The sequence below is a fragment of the Parus major genome, chromosome 13 (assembly GCF_001522545.3).
Source record: "Parus major isolate Abel chromosome 13, Parus_major1.1, whole genome shotgun sequence".
Classification (NCBI taxonomy): Eukaryota; Metazoa; Chordata; class Aves; order Passeriformes; family Paridae; genus Parus; species Parus major.
Window position 1 is genome coordinate 9,459,516 of NC_031782.1, and position 24,947 is coordinate 9,484,462.

Genomic DNA, 24,947 nt, shown 5'->3' on the forward strand with positions numbered 1-24,947 from the left:
GTTCCTGGATGTCTGCATTGAGTCCAGAGACATCAGAACTGCTGAAAATCAGGACATTGCTCTAGAATTAGTATTTATGTCTCTTTATATAATCTAAAATAAAGAGAATAGCACCACAATATCCTACCTGAGCTGAAACTCAGATGAAGGTGGTGTTACAGTCAAGGCACTGCAGTGGGTTATAGGAGATCCTGCAGAAATCACTTAATTTCCATGTGCCCTATTTCCACATCTGTGAAATGGGGATAACAAGACATCATGTTGTGAGGTGCTGAGCCACGAAGAGTTATTATGGGAGTTGCAGAAGTTGCTATAAATACCTGAAGAACGAGGGCATTCGGTGTTACACTAATAGAATACAAAGTCTATAAAAGCCTTTGCATTTTAGAGATGAAGGTTTGAGATAACTACAGGAAGCTGAAAAAAATCCTCCCAGAGCTTCATCCACAGGCACTGATGTTCCCCTGCAGAGCAGGGTGGTGGGAAGGCAGAGTTTATTCTTTACAGGGATGGGGATCTAAGAGCCTTCAAGCTGGTGACTGCTTGAACTTCACTTCCACAAGGAGAAGGTTGTAGTTTCAAAAGTGAGCAACAGAGCTTTGGAGCTCACTTTCAAATTCAAATTAGGGCAGATTTGGAGACCACAGACATTTTACCACTGTTGGGCTGGTCTCTTGGCTTTCTCATGAAGTCAGGCTATGTCAAGTTGTCTTCACTTCACCCAAATGGTACAAAAAAACTTTAGAAGAAATCCATCTCAGGCTTCCCACGGCAGTTCCAGCCCTTTCCTAAATTAAAAAGGTTCAGTTCCTGCATAGCTGTGACCTGCTCCTCGGACTTACAGAGACTCTCCTGCCAGACCCAGCAGACAGACAAAACAAATGGGTGAATTCTAAGGAGTGAGGAGGAGAAAGACCTGCCCCAGCACAGGTGGTGCAGCAAGGCTTGTCTGGAATCACAAACCTCCCTTTAGGTTATGGAGGCTGTTTCTGTGGGCAGCCACAGCTGGCAAGTCTGTGCAGAGCTGGGAGGCAGGAGTCAGCAGGCTCAGACAGGGGCACAGCTCCACCTGGTTGTACCTCCACTCCAAGGGGGTGTTCAGAAGCCTCTCCATTTTAGAAACCCCCAGGATTTCCCCTAAGGGGCTGCAGTAGCTTGGCTTTCCTTAGTAACCCTCCCCAGACCTTTGGAAGGAGCCCGTGGATGCCTCTGCACTTACTGCAAGTGAAAAATATCTCCAGAGGAATCTCAAGACTCCTGCAGAACTGGGGATCAGAGGGGTTTGGAAAGGCTAATCCCATTCCTCCTCCACGACAATCACCCTTGTGCAGGTTAATTTAGCAAAAAGGCAGCAAAAGAGCTTCTCATGGAGGGTTTTTTCCCCATGCTGTGCTGGTGGCTGTGATGAGAGGCAAAGAAGAAAAAACAGGGGAAAACTGTCAATAATCCCATCTCACCACTGTTACTATCATCCCTCCTGTATATTATTTTGGCAGCAACTGGGAGGTGCCTCAGGCAGAAAAATACCGTGAAAAGTATTTGCTACCCCCGACCTTGTCAAACAATATTTGTTCCTGGTGAGATGTTTCATTTCTCCAATTCAGCTGTTTTCCCAACAAATGGATCTACACCTTTCACTAGTTGCTTCTGCAGGTTAAAAATTGACTGAACACACTGATTTCATGAGCCCTCTGGAGCTCCAGCAGCTCCATCAAAGCTGCAATCAAATGTATTTATTGAGCACTATATGTGAGAGAGATTACAATGAATTGTAACTCTCTCCCTGTTAATTGCAGGGTCTACCTGACCATCCTGCATGTGCCAGTCAGTGGGGAAGGAGAAATTAATTAACTCCTAAGCAGCCATGGTTAAAATGTGCTGGACAAGGTCAATTTGAAGTGCTACTCTGGCAGAGTAGCTCCCATTCATGTGGGAAATGTTCAGTAGAAGGGTGTGAGAACTCAGATCAATGAGTGCTGGAACCACTGGAAAAATATGTGAAAGATTCCTGTTTAATTCCTCTGGGTTTAATTCTTATTAATTTGAATATATTACTACATATAGAATAATTTAACTGTAATATTATTTAATTAATCATGATAGAGGTTTAGGCTAGAAAGGGCCTTAAAGCCCATCTTATTCCAACCCCTCTGCCACACTTATTTCTAGACCTGGTTCCTCCTACATGGCCTTGAACACTTCCAGAGATGGGGCAGCCAAAGTTTCTCTGCACCTCACCAACCTCATAGGGAAGAATTTCATCCTAATATCTGATCTAGTGGTCAATTAATGTTCATTTAGGTGAAGAGGTGACCTCAAAACTGATAATGTATGCTGTTAGATCTGCTGGAAGAAATCCTGTATTTTCATAAATCAGCAACAAACAAGAAGAGCCCCAAGTCCTGTGTGGGTAAATATAACTGTATATCCAGAGCCACAGCCTAGGAAAAGATCAAGTTTTGAGCCATTCCCCCTAAGTAGTAGACTAACATATTTGGGGGGAGAAAATATTCCTGGGGAAAGGCTTTTGTGCACACAGCCACCAGCACATCTCCTGGATCCTCTCCTGCAGCCTCTGAGAGAGGGTGAGACTGAGCCTGCTGGAGACAGGGTAAGGAGCCAGCTGGACCCCAGCTTGGTACAGTCTGAGACCTTTCACACTCGACAGAAGGCAATCTCAATCACATGCCTATAGTTAGGGAAGAACCAGCTTTTAGAGATTTTGACTGCAGAGTTCAGCTTCAGCAGAAAAAACTGACCTCAAAAGAGTCCCAACCTCTCTCCTGCACTTGGGAAGAATTCAAGGCAGGGAGGATGCAAGGGGCAGCTTCACATTCATGGATAGAGTAAATGAAGAATTTGTATTTAAAAGCCTGCAGACTGTGGGGGAGTTCAGGTCCAAATCTGTGCTTTCCAACTTCACACTTCTCCCTTGTTGTGGTATCTTGTTTCACTTGGCTCTCTGGCCGTGTTTTTCAAGAAGCAGCCGTGGAAACCTATTGGTTTCAGTTCTATCTAATATTCTGGGAAACGGTTCAGAAGGCTGGAATTTGACCAAGACTCATGTCTAAGCTCCACTGGACCCTTCAAGAACCACTGTTAGCATTCTAATAATAAAATTTCACATGTCAGAGCCATGGATACAAATCTTACCCTTAAAGAGCTGCTTATCAATGAGGTACTGCGCAGTGTGGCACTCTTTGAGGCACCTTTCCCCTAAAGAGGCATCCATTTCCACCCATTTACAGAAACTGCCAGTTTATTGTTACAAACACAAAGCAGAATCAGTCACATCTGTGGCTGCAGTTCCAGTGTTCTGGAAATGCTGCTCAAAACCTGTGTGGGGCTCAAGGTGACTTTGAGGCCACTCCGGCTTATTCTGTCCCCCATGTCCAGCCCAGCCCTTCCTCATGCACCTTAAGCAAATCCACCACCACTATCCAAAATCCTAAAGCAGTTTATTTAAATGCATTTTTAAACTTCCAGCACATGCATGTTTCCTGTTATTTCATCAAAGACTTGGATTTCTTTTTGGTGACATAATTTGTCAACACATGCAGTTTGTAAGAGAAAAAAGGTTGATCAAAGAATAGCAGGTAAGTCTTATTTACTGACTGATAACGAGCTAAATTGCTGCTATAGCTTTGTCTTACCAAGCTCCACATTTAGTGCTTCTATTACCATTTCAGCTGCAACACACTCTTCAACTTCAGATAGACAATTTAATAACCAGAAAAGAGGTTTGCAACCCCCCCAGAGCTCAGTGCCAATGTTAGGATACAGAAGACTGTAACTTACAGCTTGTGATGAATCCAGACAAAATCCTGGGTGTGTACCAGGTGCAGAAAGATGGGAGCAACACTCAACTGACTGACCACAAGACAACAGTGCAGGCCTGCAGTGCTCACAGAGAAAGCCTCTATCTGGGAGGGGAGCAAAGGCAGCAGAAATGGTTGAAAGTATAAAAGCAAGCCTTGGGCAGCAGTAACTGTCAGAAATTAGATTCAACTTCAGTTTGGGATAAACCCTCAGTTATTTGGATTGATCAGTTCAATTATCCAGCAGAATAAAATACATCATTTTCATATCATGTGGCCTTGTTTATGAAAATGTCAGACATTCACAGATGTTACTGACTCTCCCTCCCTTCCCAGTAATACAAACATCCCTGGGGTTCAGTTTTGGGTGGGATGCCAGGGGGTCAGGCAACATCTTCCCAACTGACAACCCAGAAACACAGTACCTGTGCTTTTAACCATTCATATTGCCTATAAATGTAATTTTTATCTTTCTTTAAATTCATAATACTTCAGGAGTACAGGGCTCTGGGAACATGTGGTGGTCCTGTGTCACCTGGAGTCTGTGGGTACATCTGAACACTCCACATCCCTTTGAACTTCCCATTGCCCTTCTGCACCCCAAAAAGGGCATGCCATACCCCACACTGCAGTAATAAACCTAATCCACCTACACCCAAAAATAAAACTTTACCAGCTAGAAGGTGGCTCTGGACAACATCATCTCCTCAGCACAAGCCCTGTAGTCCTGGGGAAGATTTTTACTGACTTCTTCAGCCTCTGCCACGAGCCATTTTACTGAACTTAACTTTAAACAAAGAGATTTACACTTTAAAAGTGGTTTTAGGGATTGAAGGCAGGAGCCCAGCCTGGTAACACACCCAGCAAAGCTCTCAGTACCTATCAAGGGGAGCAGAGCAGACCCAGAGTCACAGCCAGGCTCAGCCAAGAGCTGACATCAGGCAAGTTTGTGGAGATGGGGCAGCTCACAGGACATGCCACAGATCAGGGTGAGGTTCAGTGAAGGTAGTCCAGGTCAGACACCATCCAGCAATTCCCACCAAGTCCATCATGGCAGAAGGTCCACAGACCTGAGGCAGAGGGAGGGGATGTGCAGCCAGCACAGTCTGTGGCTGAGCTGGAGCCCAGCACCTCCCTGACACAGCTCAGGGACAGATGGAGGCTCCTGGGCACAGGGTGAGGGGTGTCCCCAGCTTCTCCAGGTCATTAATGTCTGTTAGTGCCCACATCTGAGCCTGGAGCCCATGAGAACATTCACTTTCCTTAGAAGGGAATATGTAACAATATCTGTACCTGGAATGTGACAACACCCAAACCTGCATCTGTACCATGCTTCAGATGTTACTAAATCCAGCCTGGGCAGGGTTAGCAGTGTATTGTAGGGTTCTGCTTCTAGTTTTCTATATGAACTGTAAATAATGCCCAACAGTCAAGGTATCTGGGAAGGAAACACAGGGTGAGACAAGGCCAGCTCTTCACTTATGGCTACATCAAAGGCAAAGCTGCTCCCTTCAAAGGCAGACAGGAGACTTTTTTTCTGGAGAAATCCACACCCTCTCTCCTAGGCATATGCACAAGGGAGGGTTTTCAGCTTGTGACTTATGTGTCTTGAAAGAAATCAGATGTTGAACCATATGGGTTTGGGGCTTTTTGAGACTGTAAACTTTTTTCATTATAGGTAGAGGTAATGATGAGGCAGCTGTGTGCTCCAGAGCTGCAGGCCAAGAGAGATGAGGACAGGCAGGTGGAGTGGGATGGAGGCTGATGCCATAAAAATATATAGGGAGATAAAATTGCAGGAGGTGATTGTGTGCTGCTGGGTCTGGCATGACAGCAGGACATCACACAAAGGCTGACAGGCAAAGTCTGCTCCATTCAGAGGCTGAACAGCAGTCTGAGGGCAGTACCTGAGCTCTGCAGAAGACAACAAACCATTCTTGCTCTTGGCTTCAGTTCAGCTGAGCAGTCCAGAGAGGTTAGAGGGCTCACACCACACATTACACCTTGTGCAAGTGCCCATTACTCTCTCTGCACAGCTCCAGAGGGCCATGTTTTGGCTTGTAAGCTGTGCATTTGTCATTTATCTTTCTGATTGCTGCTGAGTCTTCCTACTGTTCTCATCTTTGCTTCCCCCACACTATTGCATTGTGCTAATTTCAAAAACAAGATGATTGTTCATTCTCCACAGTCTCACCCTTTTCCATTTCCAGTGGTCTCCATTAGGTAAGTTTGTAACAGAGCAGTTGAGAACAGAAAAAAAGGGGAAAAACAAACAAACAAAGCAAACAAACACCACAAACAAAACAAAAACCTGAAACAACAACAACAAAAAAACCAACAGCCAAACACCCACACCAGAAAAAAAGGGAAAAGAGTGTGTCTGTGTCTCCTTACCTAAGGTGAGCCTGCAATGGGAAGAGAATCTCATTCCTGACATCTTTCCTCGTGTTCATGGATGGCACAGACACAAACAGCTCACCACCTAAGAGTGGTGTGAGCCCCCATAAGAGTTCTTGAGAGGTTTGGGGAAGTTTGTCCTGGCACCCTTCACAAATTCTAATCCTTATCCTCTGTTTTATACATTATATTGAACCATTAAACTTAAAAGGGTCTTTTAAATTGGTTAATATGAGATTTTCATTTTCCTCTATATTATTTTTTAAAGAAATTATATAAGAAAGGGAAATTCTGCAAGGGACAAAAAGCAGAACACCATCAGTGTGTCAAAACCCTTACTGAAGACAATATATTTGATATCTCCTCTTTTTCTTCTAAATTAAAGCACTGTGACATGACTTGTTCTTGGCAAATTGTACTGGTTGTTGCTCATCTTCTTATTTTCCAGGTATGTGCCTATTTGCTCCAGCATTTTTCTGGATTTTGAGGGTAAGATGGCTGTTGTACAATTCTCCTGTTCTTTTTTCTCTCATCTCTCCCACCTTTTAAAAACAGGCAATACATCAGCCTTCTGGTATCACCCCAGCCCATCCAGGAATTCAGAGATACCATTAATAGTTCTGAGATTACAGTTTTTCAAGGACTGCAGGATTAAGTCAGCCCCAGTCAATTTCAAAATCTCTAACTTATCTAAATATTCTTTAACCTGATTTTACCCTAATCTGTGCTGAAATTTCTATTCCTTAGTATTAATTTAGTAAACTCTTGTTCACTATAGACATTTTACTGAATATTTTTAAATATACATTAATTAATAGAATCACAGAAGCACAGAATCACAGAATGGACCTTAAGGATCATTAAGTCCATACCCCTCAAGAGGACAAACCTTTCATTTGCTCTTCCTCACATTATTAATGGGCCTAAGGACTATTTCTTGTTCAACCTGATATCTCTTCCTGGCTGAATTTGATTTTCTATTTCAAATTTTGAATTTTGAATTTTCTTTTTCATTTTAATTTTCCCTTATGTATTTGAGCTAATCCTTTATGATAATTTTCATATCAATATATAGTTATATATGTTATTTTATAGTTATAATATAAATGATAACCATGAAATTATAGGTACTTTTTCTGATGTTGATAAAGAATTTATGATTTAGTAAATAAATTGCATTTCTCGTGTTCTCTCTAGGATATTACATTTCTGCCTTTTCTCTCCAATGAAAATTTGTCCATTCTTTGATTTTACTGAAGTCTGAAAGAAGGTTTTTGAGTGTTTTTTTTTTTTTTGGTTGTAGTTGGTTGGATGAGGTTTATTTTGTGTGTGCTTTGTTTTGTTATCAGCTTCTTTTACAGCAAACAGCTCGTGAAAGCAGCCATGGGTGTCAGAACTCTCTTGGCAGTATCAGCCAAAGAGCTGAGGGTTTATGGCCTTGCTGTGGCTTATGAAGATGCAGGGACAGAAGTGGCCAGCAGAACTTTGCATTGCTCTGCAGCTGGGGCTGCTAGAAGAGCCTGTGGTACCAGAGAGGGGTTTTCAAGCTGTGCTATCTGCCTAACCAGCTAAGACTTGTATAAAGTGTTCATGTTGCCAGAATTCAGTCTGAATTTGCAGTTCCTTGGATCATCATTTTTTAACAAGGGTCAGAAGATATCATTGAACTGGCAGTGCTGAGCCAAGGATGCATCAGGGAGTTCACTATACCAGGAACTCAGCTGTAAGTCTGTTTTACACATCTGGAGCAAAGGAAATGGCCTTAATTGAGGTTATAAACTAGCTCATGATGACATTTCCTGCCAGTTCTGTGTATCATAGAGGGTCTACATGCACTGAAAAGTCTTAAATAATTTCTGAGCTGGGACTGAAAATCAATCTATTTAAATATGTTGTTAAAAGTAAAAGGTTCATTGAAATCTGCCTGGTACTTTCAGGAGTAGAGACTCAATGGTTTGTATAGAAATACCCTTCACAAAGTTTCTTCCCATATATTTTGTTTGAGATACTTCTGGGGCAAGTTGAGAGTGGCCAGTTCCCCTCACTGCATCATTTTCTATCATCTTATATCAGCAGCAGGTTTCAGTCAGGCTAAAGATCAAAGACTTTGATCACCAGTCATCTCACCATAACTAAAAGGAAGCCACATCTGGAGAATTTATCTAATTCTGTGGGCTATAAATATGTATGGTTTTGGTACTATGCAGTTAATCAAAAAAGCTGAAAGAGAATACATGTGCCAACCTGCAAAGGTTGGATTGTACAGTAAGAACTGGTGAAATACCTTCTGATGCCTATTTCTGTGTCTAAGTAAACCACTCAGTGGTTTAGCACTTTGTTATGGTGAACTCAGTGCTGAGGACACAAGCCTCCCAGAGTCCTTAAGAATTAAGTCACTTATTTCTAAGCAAATATAAGTCTTCTACAGGGGAATAGCCCAGAGACTTTCCTTGCAAGATTTTGAATCAGTCCACTCTGAAGACAGGGGCCTCAGGATAAAACTTGGATCTAGGTCTGAGTCCTGAATTTTTCATTCTCAAAATCTGGATCACTTTAAAGTGCCTGAATTGCAGCTCTGATTTTCCCCATTTGCTCAAAATCAGCCATAAACAGCACCAAGCTTAATTTAATCAGGCAGCACTTAAAATATGTAATCAGGCTCCAGTGGTGACTCCCTGCTTCAGCCTCCGAGATACAACTGATTTGTGCGCAGAAATGCCGAGACAATCGGAACTCCTGATTAGCTGAACACTCCACTTGTGGGATTATTTTTAAGCTTATGTATTTTTGCTGCAGATTTTTCAGGAGTGTGTAGCTGCTTTATTTGAAGGCTGCACCTATATGGTCATGGCAGATCTACAGACACTGGAGTGGCTGAAGGACGTGTTCACAGGTCAATGGGCAAAGTCTGTGCTGGGAAATGGAGGGATTTGCAGACATAACACCTGACTGGGAAACAAACCCCAATTTCTGAAGACAAAATGGAAAAATGAGTAATGAGGATCCCCAAAAAAATACTTCCAAACAAAAAAGCATCATGCCCTACAGCCACTTGTGCTGCTGCTGCTTTTCCTTGCAGGGCTAAGGAATCTCCACATCTTTTACCTGCCAGACCTGAGACCCAACTGCAAAAAATCCCAAAGCTCAGAGGAAGACTTTTCTTTGTAGTCATCTTCATTTCTCTCCTGTAAAACTCCTTTTCCACAAGTAGGGAGGAAAGATCTGTAATGAAAGACAAATACTGAGGAGCAGCCCAGGACAGCTCCCCGTTTCCCAGCAACACAGACACTCTGATCATGACTATTATGATTTCACCTTTTAAAGACTCTCCTGTCTATGGCTAATTTTACATAATGGGCTTTATTAATATTAATAATGTCTCAAACTCATGTGTGATGTAGCTAAGACATACAGTTTTGAGGCAAACCCCAGTTACATGATTGTGAAAGGCATGAAGATTGTAGCGAAGTCAGATGTACTCCCCCTCCCCTGACACCTTCATCTTTGGGACCAAACCCAATCCTGCCTCCTCCCCAGCTGCAAGGATTGATGCTCATGTTTTCCCAAGGAATTATTGTGCTCTGTAGCTTCTCTTAGTGTCCTTCACCTGGCACAAGTGAAGCTGAGCTGTACCTCCAAATCAGAAGAAATGAAATAAATAGTATTGTGTTGTAAATACAGCATGAAAAGTCACATTTGGGAGACAGTCTCACCATAATTTTAATCTTTTCCATGTTTTATAGAACAATTTCAGTGCAGGACTGACTCATTTACAAAGGAAACCACTTCTCTCTTCAGGCACTTAAGAGAGGCTCATTTCACTGATCTTGTTCCTGCCAAATACTTGCTACAGTGAAATACTCAGAACCACACTTACTCATCAGAGGACCATCCTCTTGGGAAAATAGTTCCTTAATCTGCCATATTTAAAACAGGATACTCACAGATCTCTAATTGGAATTCTGTTGACTAAGTATTCTTCTTGACCATTCATACCCAGCACTGGGTAATGGAAATTTGATTACTGATGTTTTGCACCAGATGAAAATAAATTTAATGCTTTCAACTGGTATGTGTCCATGGAGTCTGTCCATACCACTTTTCTCATTATCTGGCTTAATTATTATTAAACCTTGTGTGCTGAGTTTGGGCAACCACTTTCAGCAGAAGAGAATTCTGGATGGTGAAAAGGCCATTTAAAACCTGGTCTCCAGGGCTTATTTCACCAGATTTTTGCATGCTTGACTGACCAAGTTTGCAGTGTGAAACCCAGGGGCAATACAGAAAGTTCAGCTTTGCACTGGTTTTGAAAAAAAGAAAATAAATCTTAATACTCTAAAATTTATCCCCAGGGTTGCAAAGAAGAGTGTAGTTTAATTGCAATGGGTGTTCAATAATTAGTAATGTGAACCACTGGAGAATCATTCCAGCAGTAGCAGTTAAATATTTTTTTATAGGGGAAAGTGAACATGATGAAAAGGCTGCAACTATAGACATACCTCCCTAAATACACTTCCTTTGCAGGATAGAGTCACCAGACTGATGACAAAAATTGCTACAAGGCAGCCAAAAAGAAAGAAATCAAACCCATATGTGTGGATGTGTTAGTGAACAGGGCCACACAACCTGCTGTTCTCAAGTCTAGGTGTGTAAATCCCCACTGTAAACCCTGGGGGGTGAAGGAAAACTATCTTTTCACTGAATATAACCTGAAAGACAGTTTTATGGGTACCTCTGTATTAGTGTCTTATGGAGGCCATACAAAGTGAGCTCTGAGGCTGTGGGGAGCCCTGGCTCCTGATGGGTGTGGAGAGGTCAGTGTCCCAGCTCCTGCAGCCCAGGAAGATGTCCCACCCAAGATGTCTGTGCTGACTTACACAATGTTAATTGGCTGGAAATGGCCAAAGGAGGCCTCTGCATTTGGAATGTTCTGACTTCACATAGTTGCTTCTCATAATGGGTGAAGTCTTTCTTCTTTTCAAAGTGAAATGTCTGCTCTGGTCCCTGTGCCTATTCTCAGCAATGCCTGACCAGTGTGAAACACCAGCCAGAGGGATTTTGGTAGAATTTAGAAGCTCTGAGCTGGGGTCAGTATTTTATTTGTGTGTGCTCATCCATCGTGGTCCATTCCTCAAGCAGCTCTGCAGTCCACGAGTGCCAAGACATTGCTCCCAGCAAGCAAAAAATCCTTGCAGTGTTGAAACTCTAAATAGCTATTTTATTTAGTATTTAAAGACCACTTTTCCTTTTATGCAGGTTAGTACCCTTGAAACCCCTCTGATCAATACTGGAGGGCTTACAACCAACATAAACCCAGGAGCTGCTGTAAATGGGTCTCTGCAGACCTGGTTTCTGTGAAGGGGTATTACTGCTCAGGAATGAGACTCCACATTCCAGCTGCTATAAGACTGCTGGATACTCAAAACCACCCTCACTTAAGCTCTGAGTCAAGGGTACTTCAGTTTCTAGTTTAACCATTGAGGAATAAAGCCCGAGCCAGCGCTGTGCACAGTGCTCTCAGAGGAAGGCAGAAAGGCTCACAAGGCATTTACTCACTCGCAGGCTGAGCATGCACACAAATTTAAGAGGCATATTAAACATCTCCAGGCAATTCCAAGCCCTTCAGAACCCACATCATCACTTGGTTTCGGCTTTAATTTTGTCATTTGCCTCCTGGCCTTTGTGGGCACTGGCTGCTTCATGATTCCTGCCTGCAACATGTTTGTTGTTGCAGCAGACCTCTTGTTAGGGGTAGAAATGAGCCAAGATACAGACTCTCATTTAACAACATGAAAAGGGTCCCAGTTTATTCTTCTTTACAGCTTAGCCATCCTGACTCTGATTACAACAAGGTCTTACTGTAGGGTCCAACTGCAGACTCTGACTGCTGGTTATTTCCTGCTGGACTCTGTCTGCAAGTATTAATTTGCAGACTCTGACCACAGGGTTTTACCTAGCTCAACTATGACTGCAGGCTCCAACAGCAGGCTGCAGCTCCATCAGACCCAGACTAACCTCACAGCAGATCTTCTACAGCAGCAACTCTCTTGTTTCGTTCTTCTTGATGTCTCTCTGGATCACTCCTTCTTCTTCAGGGCTCCTCTACTTCATGAAGATCCTCTTCTTCCAGGTACCCCCTCACCACCCAACCCACCACCTTTTAACACACTTATCTTTATTAGTCACAGCAGTAAGGGCATTAAGGGCAAGGCTGTTCCACTTCTTTGGTAAATTGGTAAAAGTACAACAGTGGTTTACCAGGGGTGGGATCACCTGCAATCCCTTCTTCTACACCTACAGTTTGTAACCACTCCTCCCATCACCAGATATATCCCCTCTTCACAGCCTTTAAGGTACACATCTGCCTTTACTCCTTTCTGCTGGGGTTTTTCCACTGCTGTCAGTTTCTTGCAGAGCCCAGATTTCCTCTGCCTTTTGCCCAGGTCAGCATCCTCATGTCCCTCCAGCAGATCATTACAGTAAGTGACACTGGGTTGTTCCTCTCAAAACTCTTTAAGCTCAGACCTGAAGCAGACAACATAAATTTTGAAACAAAGCTCTGAGTTTTTATACAGTGAGGCATCAAATAATACAGCAGCCTCATGAATTCAGGCAGAATTCATAACTTTGATACAGCTGAAATGTCCTAAGCCTTCACTTTATATTTCCATGCCTTCATGCCATAGGAAGCTGATGACTCTCCGAGGGCTTTGCTACAGAAGAAAGTTGTATTGCTGCAGAACTTAATGTGAATCCATAAACTGATACAGTTTGACTGGAGCGAGGACTGCACTGACACTGATTTCCATATAAAGTGGCTTATTACAGGTTAGCTAAATGTGGTCCCAACCAAACCAGGAAAAATTTATACTAACTTGTGCTGATTGAAATTTAGAGATTAGGTGTAGCAGGTGGCTTTCTTGTGCAGATGATCTCTGAGCTGTGTGTTTGAGGACTGCACAGTGAGGTGCCAGCACAGGGAGCTCTGTCTCCAGAGAGATTCTCTGCCATCCCTGCAGAGCCTTGTCCTGTGCTCCAGATGTTGGTCCTTTCCCTGGAACGTGGCTGTTTGGTTGGTGTGGAGGTGCTCATGCTGTACCCCAACATCTGCCTTTACAGAACTGCAGAGCTTTTACCTTCACCCTACACACCTTGAAGGGAAAAAAGATTGTACAGAACAGTACAGCTGTTAGGTGGAGGGAGCAGATAATACACTATTCTTTCTCTAATTTTAGTGATTCTTTCATTAGTTGATATCTATCTGCTTCAGATCCTTCAGATTCATTAATAGATATAATTTTAAAAGCTCTAGGCACCATTCAAAGCAGTAGGTCTGTTAGACAATCACAGTATACAAATGACTTTGCTTCAGTAAAAAACTCTGAGTTGCAATTTTCTATTCTATCTTTTGCTACAGAAACAACACCTTGGATCTAGGTAGTAGCTATCACAAAGAAGAGTGGGTGAGGAGATCCCGATTTGAATGTGTTTCCCTGGTTATTTCAGGGACTTGTTGAGTAACAGTGTGAGGAGAACCCACTCCATTCCCTGTGTGTGTTTGGAGTCTGCGCTGTGATTAGTGATACTTCACAGCCTGTCTGTGAAGCATTCTGCAAAGTTTTCAAACTGAGTAAGTCATAGAATCATCCACATTTCCATAATTGTGCATGTGTATGCTAATACATTTTTATTAATTGAGTAGCCAGCTGGGAAATTCCAGTCCTAGTAATGAGTCCTAATATGTGAAGGCCACATATTAGCTAAGAATGACTTAAAATACATCTCAGGGATGTGCTGTCACCTGGTGTTAACACCTGCAGAAAAGACATTTGTACAAAGCAGAGGAACTGGGAGGACAGATCCATCAAGGCAAGACACGAGGAAGCCCTTTGCCCCAGGACCAGAGCAGGAACAAATGGAAATAATTATTCTGGAGAGTGAGTAACTGAAATTCCTGTTACAAGGACTGTTTTAGCCATAAGCTAGTGAAGAGATGAAAAACTGCCATCAGAATGAAAAGTGCTAGAAGCAGCAGAAACACATGCAACAGCAAGGTTAGCAATTGGGTAGGAAAAAGGAGAAAAAAACTCTGCAGAATCTTCGCTCTCAGCAAAAATTGAAGGCAAAACCCAACAGATTCTGTTTAAAGAAATCGTTTACAGCGATTTTCTTTACTCCCAAGTTAAAGTGTGCATGTTCTCATTCCAGCTGAATAAGGGAGCCTTTTTGCTGATGCAGAACACATCTTACTAGTTCATTTTCAGTACAATGCACAGAGAATTAAGTGCACAATTCCTGGTAACAAGAATGGAGATTGCACACGTCTCCTTCCTTCCTGCACATCACAGAATAAATAACCAGGAGTGCAGGGCAGAGAATGCCAGACACATCACTCTGGCTTTGGTTATCAGGAGTCAGAGGGCTACAGCTAAAATCTACCCTAAAACAGCGGAAATATTTCTCTGTATAGCAATTCTTCCTATCTACCATTTACAAGAGCAATGACCAGCTTTAATATGCAGCAGCTGAATACAAATCAGGCTGTGAGCTCTGTGCTGTACAAAACCACCAGAAATAAATGCCTGAATTTTACCTTCTCAGGAAATCATGTCAACATCAGCACAGCCAGGTCTTCCTTCCAGTATAATCTCAATCAGGGCACGATTCACCTCTGATGGGCTTTTGTAAATATGGGACTGACCTTTATAAGCATGTGACATGGGCTTCACAGGCTTCAATATCCGCCTGATCCGCCGAGGTGATGAGCTCCTTCTGCGCTCATTGAGCTCATCGGGATTGAACCGTGGGCAGGCCCTGAGCACTCGGTTCAGCATCTGTGAAACAGGCATGACATTGATCCTGGACTTGGATGGGTCTAAGGCAGAGCAGAAGCACAGCTACATTCAGTCATGTGGGGGAGAAGGGTTTTTTTCTTGCAGCAGAAAGGAAGAAAATATCCTATTAGAGCAGATCCAAAGGAGGGCCATGAAGATGCTCTGAGGGCTGGAGCACCTCTCCTATAAAGACAGGTTGAGAGAGTTGGGGAAGAGAAGGCTCCAGGGAGATTTTACAGCACCTTCCAGTACCTAAAAGGAGCTTATAAAAAGGAGGGAGAGGGATTTTTTTATACTGGCAGACAGTAATGGGAAAAGGGGTAACAGTTTTAAACTAAAAGAGGAGAGATTTAGATTAGATGTTAGGAAGATGTTCTTCCCTGTGAGAGTGGCGAGGCCCTGCACAGGTTCCCCAGAGAAGCTGTGAGGTGTCTCCGCCCAGGGAGGCAAAGATTTCGTTTCAGATAAGCGTTGTTAAAGTGAGAGGAGTGGCTTTAAAGCCCGGGAAGAGTAAATTCCATCCCTCTGCCTCGGGGGATGTGTCCTGTGAGCCCGGGAAGAATTGTCCCAACCCCAGACCCTCTTGGGGTATCAGCCAGGGGTTCTGGTTGGTTTGTACCCCTGGGGTTTCTCCCTTGCTGTGCCCCTATTAGTCCTCAACCTTGAACTCCACCCTGGCTTTGTCCCATAGAACCCACCACCCAGCCTCTGTTCTGGGCCTTCTGTCTCTGGATTTAAGCTGAGTTTGTTCCTGTGTTGAATAAATGGTTTCCTGAGATTAACCAAGCAGAAGCCCATCTTATTGAGTCCCATGTTAGTCACCAGAATCCATAACCTCCCTGGATTTGATCCTGCAGCCCCAGTACATGACATGCCCCATCCCTGGAAGTGTCCAAGGCCAGGTTAGAGTGGGTTTGGAGCACCCTGGTCTAGAGGAAGGTGTCCCTGTCCATGGCAGGGGGATTGCAATGGGATGAGGAGTAAATGAGATATTTGCCAAACCAAATAATTTTATGATTCTATGTGTTTTGAGAAAATACTTTATGACAAAACTTCCAACCTGCTTGTAAAATTATCATGTCTGTTGGTTTATAGCTTCATCTATTTAAATGTTTTCCTTTCTCAAGGGAAAAAGGGGGTGTCTCCCTGACTGGACAGAAGGTGCCTCTCTGGAACTGGAAGTAGCTAAGACAGGGTCACTGTCACCTTTAGTATTCCTGGTGCAGAGGAGGCACGGTCAAACCATGGCCTGAAAATGGCCTAAACTACTCTTTAGCCCTGTCTAGGACACAAATGGTCCGGGAAAGTGTCACAACTACAGCTTATGGTCTCCAAGCCATGACTGTGAGGCTTCTAGCTGGAACTCTGAGCTCAGCCTGCTCTTTCTGACCTTTTGTTTTTTTTAAGGAAATAATTAAACCATGACATCCTTTTACCAAGTAACTGAAACAAATGCAGTCTCTTTGGCTTTGATTGAAGGTGGTGGGGATGTTAGGTACAACTGGTTTTTGTAACCATCAATGTCTCCGAAGATTACTGGATTTAAGTACTACAACTCTAGTTTCCAGAACTGGCTGAGAAGAGAGTCTTCCAGTTAATAAACTGGAATAATTAATTCCTGAATAGCACCCTATCATAATCATAGAACAGTTTGAATTGGAAGAGACCTGTAAAGGTCTTCCAGTCCCCTTCAGTGAGCAGGGACATCAATGACATTGGGTTGCTCAGAGGCCTGTCCAACCTTGCCTTAAATGTTTCAATGGATCCACCACTTCTCTGGGCATCCTGTGCTAGTATTTTACCACCCCCATTGTAAAAAACAACTTTGTTATATTTAATCTAAATTGGCCCTCCTTCAGTTTAAAATAATGAGAGGAGACTGCTTTTGGTGTAGGGGATACACAGCATCATTTTATTCTTTCCCTGTAAAAGCAAAACATACCAAGGAACAGAAAGATAAAATTTAGCAGCAAATTGCTGGAATGTGCTGTATTTCAGGCTCTCATTAAAAGCTGCTGCTGTGGCTTGCCCATGTGTTCATACAACGAGGGCACCCTGAGACTCTGCCAGCTACAAATTGTGTTTTGCTTGCAGCTCTGACGAGGAATCATTTTCGTAGCGAAGAGAAGAGTGGCCCTGCCTGGAGTTCCTGTCTCTGAGCCTCTTCATGCATCTATAAATAGCAAATCATCAGCTCACCTCCTCTGAGCTCATCACACCCTCTCTGCCTTCCCCTCCTGCCTGCTTGTTGAAGCTGTCACCGTGACTCAGATGTCCCCTATCAGATTCCCTGTGCAGGGAGATTCCCCATACATTATGTGGCATCGTGAAGCTATTAAGCTCCTTAGGTTTATATCACCTAAGCTGCTTAGGTTTCTATCACCAGCAGTGATATGATGTTGAAGAACCTGACATCTGAAGCAATGTAATTACAATTTAAGGACTCAGAGCTCCTAAACATTTAAGTTACCAGAGAGAGTCTGCATCATTTAAATGACAACACTGAGTGAAAATAAAGTGTCAAAATCCCAGACGAATGTCATACACAAAATCAAGGACAAACATTAGCTATGACCATGTAGGACTGCAGAATTTCACAGATTCTCCTGCAGAATTCCCTAAGACACCAGGCATCAATCTATTTCCCTTACATTCAGCCCCCTGCTCAACAAAAATATTATTATTTACACTCTAAAGCAAAATTCTGTTATTCTTTGCTTAAGAAATGCACAGATGAAGAAAGATATTTCTCATTATAATCTACTTAATTTTCAGAGTTTATTTGTAATTACTGAAATGACTGTAACTTCAATCTAATACTGCTTTCAACCCCCTGTAATGGCAATTACTCGTGTAGTCATCAAAGTATGGGATTGTTTGCACTAGAAATCTCCAGATAACCTGCTTACTCAGTGACACTAGAGATATCTGTCAGGCCCTAACACTTCATTTCCTGAATAAATGTTTCATAGACTGCATATTCAGAATGTGAAAAGAGTAAAATATTCTTTTGATCATTTGTTTGAAATATTTGCTTCATCCTTTGAAAATGAATGTAACCCAGCATGCAGTCAGCAGTGAGAAAATTAAGCTGGATAAATTAATATACAGAGATTTAATGATATTTTGTGGTCTTTCAAGCAATATAAACCTAGAGTTTCACTCTTCTCCTGTATACATCTGACCTCTATCTTGCCAGGTTTAAGGATGAAATATTGCTGAAGATGCTGCCCAAACATTCCATTTGAGCTAAGTGTGGATGCTAGAGCCAGCACAGACACTCAGTGTTTGTGCAGCTCCACCCTTGAGGTCCAGGGCAGATATGCAGATTTTAACAGTTTGACTCAATGATTTTAAAGGTGTTTTCCAACCTAAATGATTCTATGGTTCTGTTCTATGTCTGTACCTGTACATGCCTAACATTTTACCTACAAATATTGCAGTGAGTCCTGCCCTGACTGTACCAAATTCAGAAACAAGAAGTCTTGTGATTGACCCAGAAGAACTGTTTCTCATAAAGTGAAAATCCTAGAGAACTGTGTATTTTGTCACCCAGGAATGCTGTGACATGAGTACTTAAACAAGAGCAAGGAAGGTGTAATTGTAAGGGCTGTGAGTCCATCCCTTTTTAGATGGATGTGCACCAGCACAGCTGGAGAGCCAGACTGCTCTTCATGTTGACCCTCATGACTCTCACCTGCATGGTAAGCAAATACACTTTGCAGGAAAGAACAGAAACAAGCAGCAATTTAACATGTGGTGGTATAAAAATGCAGAACTGCAGAAAAACAGAGGTGGAGATCACTGGGTTTATGAGAATTGTGTAACCTCCTTTTGGAGCTGAAATACACACACTGAGGACAATCTGGCTTCTTACTTCAGGTGCATATTTTTAATGAAATATATAAATTTCCAAGCTTAACTACTGATTTATTATGATGTTTGATAATTGATTAGCAAAAAGAGACCAGTAGTTCTCTTGGCACTAATTGTGATTTTGTTATTTTCTTCCTTTCTGTGCCTGACTGTTCCCTGTGCTTGCCTTACAGCTGTGCTGGAAACCCTTTGGAGTAAAGACAAGGCAGTGGATTTGTTTGTGTAGAGCCCAGGTAGGCTCCTTGCCATGACCAGGAGTCTCAGACATTATAATAATTCAAATAATAATATGCAAACAGAATCCAATGTCATGTATTGAGAACATGTTTCTGCTCTGCTTTAAAACACCAGTAAATAAGGATTTTCCTTGTGGTGTCACTTATTTTGTTATGTATTTTTGTCAAGGAAGCCAGTTGCAACAAACAGAACCCTAATAAAGCTTATTTCAAGTTAATTTAAAATAATGTGCTCTCTCTCTTGACTCATCCATCTCTACAAAGAAAGTAGCAAGCAATCCAGGACATTCAAAGCCTAACAATATTCAGATGTGTCTAGACATAAATAGCAACTTCTAAACCAAGAATTTGCCTCTGGAGCCTTTTCAGTAAGTCCCCAAATAGAAAATATTTAAAGGGCGATCATGATAGTATAATTTCTCTTTGTTTGAGGCAAGGATGGAGTGAATGTGTCATGAAGCACTAAGAAAGAACAAGAGAAATCTCAGTGAGACAAAATGAAAGGACTTCATTATAGACAAGACCCTCACTCTGGTTAAATCAATCATAAATCTGTTGACTTCAATCACCAAGGATTTAATGACACAGCTTAAACCAAAAACACTTTTTAGCACCGTACTGTACAATCTGAGGCCTCAATTTAATTTTTTTCTGTAAGTTTATATGCCAGAACTGCAGGATCTGGCCATGTGCCTGCAGCAGAGTCCTCACTCAAAGCCACGGCTGGAGCAGAGCTCATCAGGGACTTTTAACAACCCTTTGAGCAATATCCCAAACTCTAAATGAGTCTACCTGGGATTTCTTTGAGTATTAGTAAATAATTGGAATTTCAGCTCTAACAAGTTGGTGTTTCCACAAACTGACATTAAAAGTGTCCTCAAGAATATGTGGCACAGAACCCACGAGAGAGACGCCCTGGCACCACCTGCCAGCAGCACCAGCTGTACCTCTGACCTCTCCCAAGCAGGGGACGTGGGAGACTGAAACTCTCTTCACATCCCAGAGTGCAGGGAAAGCCACCAGCAGTGAGTGAAAGGAGAGCTCTGCCTCTGCCTCGTGGGTTATCACCCTAGAACACATCCCCTTATCCCCAAACATTGCTTGAAACAGATGATCAAAATGCAAATACTTAAAATTTCACTGAAAATACCTACCATTTAATTTTGCTGTTTTATACAGAAGAACAAACACACAAACAAAACTGGGAACAACAAATGGAGTTCTCCAGTCCAGTCCTTTTCTCACTTAATAAAGGGTATGCTTTGCTACCACTTAATTCAATGGAAAAATTCCTTTAGATCTCCATGGGAACAGCATTGGGTGTATAATACTTAACTATAAGTACCAAATTCTATAAGCTTTGGCTGAAACTTTTTAGTGTCCTTTTAAAGATCTCTGTGGATAAAGAACCTCAGGATCTGAAGTCAATAAAGTCAATGAAGCAGCTTTCACAGGCATCAAAAGTTCACTTTCAAACTTTTCTACAAAATAGTTACTGGAATTTGGGGGAAGTGAGCACAAAGAAAACACTGTAATAACTAACACAATGACCCTTTCAACAAGGCAGGCGAGCAGCCTTCTTAGTGAAATTGGACTTAATGTACGTTTGGACCAGACAGTGAAAGAAAATCTCTCACCAGCACATCACAAGGCCAATAATGTGTAAACAGATAATAGCAAGAGCTGTGTGGTTCATAATTAATTCAGAGGAGATGGCATTTCTGCCTTCTTCCCACTTTGGTCAGTCATTGAAGACAATTTGCCTCAGCCTGTGTGAAGTATCATATTTCAGAATGAAATCCTTCAAGTCCCATCAATGATAGCACTAACATGAAGTAATAAAATAAAAATATTTACATTTACTGGACATTGCTGTTGTCTGGCAGAATTTTAGACAAACCTCTGTATCCATAACCTTCTAGTCATACCCAAATCAATTTCAAATATATGACAGAAATATTAAAAAAACCAGAAAATATAAAAAAATAGAATAAATAAATGGTGATGATAATGAACAGTGTAATTAATAATCTAACACTGAAACTGAGCAGTTAAAAGTTCAACAGGGTTTTGAAAACAATGTGAATGAATACACTGATTTTTGCAAGCAGAGGTTTATCCAGAATAAAAAGTGTGGGTCTCAGATGCTTGAGCTGACCTTTCTCTGACCAATTTGTTCCCTGGTGAATACGTATTTAGGGCACCCTTTATGCTTGTGGTTGTTGCTGTGCCAGGTAGAGCCCCTGCTCAGGCTTCAGAATTCTCCCCAGCTTGGTGGCTCCCAGCTCAGCCCATGGTATGTGTACCAAATTGGCAGCTGTCAAAATTATTCAGCTTAGAAATGCATCAGACACGGTGGTTAATGACCCAAACTGAAAAACAAGGGAAGAAACACAAGATCTTTTCAATTCTAGGGGATGAGGGCTGAATACCCTGTGCTACAGGTGGAGGCTTGGGCAGGGACATCTGCCCACCTTCACCACTAACAGCCTCTACAGCCAGGTCTCTGTTATCAGCGCCATCAAACCATGGCTCCCTTATTGCAGTAGTGTGACCCAGCCCTGGCACTTGTTTGAAGGAAAAATAATTTATTTTATCACCTCACTGCACTTCCAATTGAAGCACTGACATAGTGGGATTTTAAAACAAACTTTCTTCTAGTAACATTTGCAGCACCTCAGAAAATCCCACGCTATGTATTTTGACCACATCACGAAAAAGGGTTCGTTCTGGACACTGAAAAACATCCCCTGTTTGAGAGAAGCATGTTTGCTTTCTGGCAGGATGCAGCCTTCACACAGACCACAGCAGACACAAGCATTAAGAATGGATTCACCTCACAAAGGCTCAATGTTGCCATTAGTGGGACAGTACCAAATACAGAAGACACCCTGTCTTAAAAATCAGTATTTTCAGTGCAGAAACAGGGGATAATGACAAGAAACCTTTAGGAAATATCACTATTTCTATAGCTTGTGATGCTAATTACAGTCATTACCAGAAAGTCTAAAAAGTTCTGCCTATTTTTTGTTCTCTGCTCATGCTGGCTGAGCCATGAGATGAACTTGAGATGCAGTAACAATGCTAGGCAAAAAAGCTCCTCAGATCCTAAAGCCTGTTTATTTTCAAACATTACTACCTAAAGTTTCTATAATAGCTCAAAAATCCCTGTCCTGTGTACATACACACACATAATCTGAGACACACGATTTTCTAGAAGACTCATATCCTTAGAATGCACAGCAAAAGCAGAGCAGCATTCTGTTAATGGGGTTTGTTCATTGATTCTACATATTTAATTTTTGTTTAGATTTAGCTCCTTTTCCTCTTACCTCTTTCACCATCATTAATTTGAAGAGATTTCCAGAGATTACCTGTGAAGATTCATGTTCAACAAAACTGTCCACTTGCCTGCAATAACATGTAATTCTTTCCTGGTCTTCTAGTTTTGGACTGTTCTTTTCCCCAAAACTTTAATGAAATAAAAAGAAAGCCTCCTAAATCACTCACTGCTCTGGCTACATGGTGTTCATATGGCCCAAGGCTGGATGCAAGGGTTTATAGCAGTTTATGCTTCTAAGGAGGTTGGGTGTGCTCAGGAGGGTCTGTGATCCATTGTCAGCACAACAACACAGGACACGCACATTCTGTACTCTGCTGAAGCTCTTCCATTAGAAAGATTAACAAAATCAGGGAGAGGAGGTCAGATAATTGTTTTAATACTTAAACAACAAATTAAATAGAGTGGTGGAGCTGGCATTGCTCACACAAATGCTGCCCACTCACCCAGAGTCTCTGGTCACTGTTTCCCACTTTCAGTCCAGCCAGCTACTCACCATGGAGCCCCATCCAAAGCAGAGGTGGAAAACCTGCCTTGCCAACTCACACATTACAACAGATTGCCTGCTGATTATACCTCTCTCCTTCCAGAAAACAATTCCAAACAAATAAGGCATAGTATTTACCTGGGTCAGCTTCCACAAACAGTAAAAACCTGAAATAAAAACACAGGTTGGGAAGTCTGGCTGGATGGGAAGTCTCTTCCCCTCCTGGTGCATTTTTATATACATCAAAAGCTATTATCATGACCCTTGACATGTTAAATGTGAAGTGTTCAACTGTCCACATTACCCTACATATTTCATATCCTACATATGTCTACTATCCTATATATTTTATTTTGAATATCTCAATGTCGCTGTAATGATCAGAGAATCCTCCTTTTTTCCTGTAAATTTTTTATTAGGCTAATCCTAATCTCTAAATATTTAAAGCTTTATTTGTTTGACATACTGAATTAATTGACTATTAATACAAAACCTCCCACAAAGAAGCTGCAAATATAGTACCTCAAGCTCTGATTTCACTTCTCACAGCCTAGGGCCTCGATTCTTCAATTACACACATTTATCTGTACTATGGTGAAGAATCCCAGTGGGACAACTCACACTAGGGAAGTTAATCACATTTGTGAAGATCCAAGTCCCGTAGTTCTGGCTTGGGACTGTATTTGGATGAGACATCTTTAGGGAACTGAGATCTGAAGAAAGCAGCACCAGCAGTGCAGTGTTTCTATGAATAATATTAGTGTGATAAACCTGAAGGCAAAGGTGTTCTTGTATCTGAAACTCAGACTGGGGAATGCCCAGCAATGGTTCACACCCACAGCCCCACCACTGGCTTCCTGACTGACACAAGAACACTGGATGCCTCTATCTGTCCACCTGTAAAATCAGGTGAATGACATGGATATATAGGACAAAAACTCTGGGGTGAATGATTTAAAGTCATCTCACTGTGATTTTCAATCTTTATATGAAACCAATGTTTCATATAACCAAAATCAAAAGAAGTGATTATGAGCTGTTTAATATCAATGAATGAAAGCCCCTTGAGAAGCTATAAATCCAAAACTGTCAACATATCAGTCCTTCCTTAATTAATCCCACTGTCCTAGCAAACTTAGTGCATTACATCTCCTAATACATTAAAAATCAAGCATCCCTGTATACTATTTAAGGAGGTAACTGTGCCACAAAGTTTATTGTGACTACTGAGTGCTTTTGTGAATCAGTGCACTTGAACCTTTGTCTTTGCTATCACTCCTGTTCTTTGCAGCTTAAAGAGGGAAAGGACTTTTATTTGTCCATTATCCACACTCCTGACTTGTTGTTTCAGCACCCATACACAGCTTCCAGGCAGCCTGCAGGGCTCAGCCCAGGAAACCAGATGGTCCCAAAAGGAGGGTGGTGGGAGCAGGGAGTAGTGAGGAACACACAGGCCTGAACAGTCAGTACATCTAAACCCACTGGAGATGCTGAACACAGGCATGTGAAGGTGGCAAGAGGAATCTATGGGCCCTGGGCTGCACCAGTGAGCGTTTGTGACAGCTGTAACCAGTCTGAAACTGCACAAATAGACTTGGCCATAACTGAACCAAATTCAACCAGCCTACAAGTAAAGAAGGAGCCAGGTATGGTAATGATAGGATTCAAATCCAAACACAGGACCCCAGCCAATCCCATTGAACTGTGAATGCAGATATCACTGGCCAGGGACTGGGGTGGTGCTGAGAACCCAACCAACCACAGTTGTAAGCACTGGAAATTTGAAGTCTGTATAAAAGGGGGTGCCCAACATTAAACTTGGGCTGTTGCACAAACCTCAGTGTATTCTGTTGTGTGCCTGTCTCTGAAACTGCGACAAGTGCTGACAGCTCATGTCAGACTGAGCAGGACATTGTGTCTTTTACACCATGACCGCTGGTGTGCTTCCTTCTGCCTGGT

The 24,947-nt window shown here is 42.2% G+C and overlaps 1 long non-coding RNA gene across 2 annotated transcripts in view; it reads right to left on the reverse strand.

Moving 5' to 3' along the window:
- Positions 1 to 13,366, reverse strand: part of LOC107210715 — a 30,838-nt gene extending 17,472 nt beyond the window's left edge. The window contains exons 1-2 of one of the 2 annotated variants that reach the window (XR_002002251.2): positions 13,091 to 13,366; positions 9,321 to 9,437 (exon numbers count right to left, since the gene is read on the reverse strand). This is a non-coding gene — a long non-coding RNA (uncharacterized LOC107210715). Of the gene's footprint in view, positions 1 to 127; positions 1,953 to 9,320; positions 9,438 to 13,090 lie in introns of those variants that run through there. The other variant, XR_004499373.1, reaches the window with a different exon arrangement.
- Between the last annotated feature and the right edge of the window lie 11,581 nt (positions 13,367 to 24,947).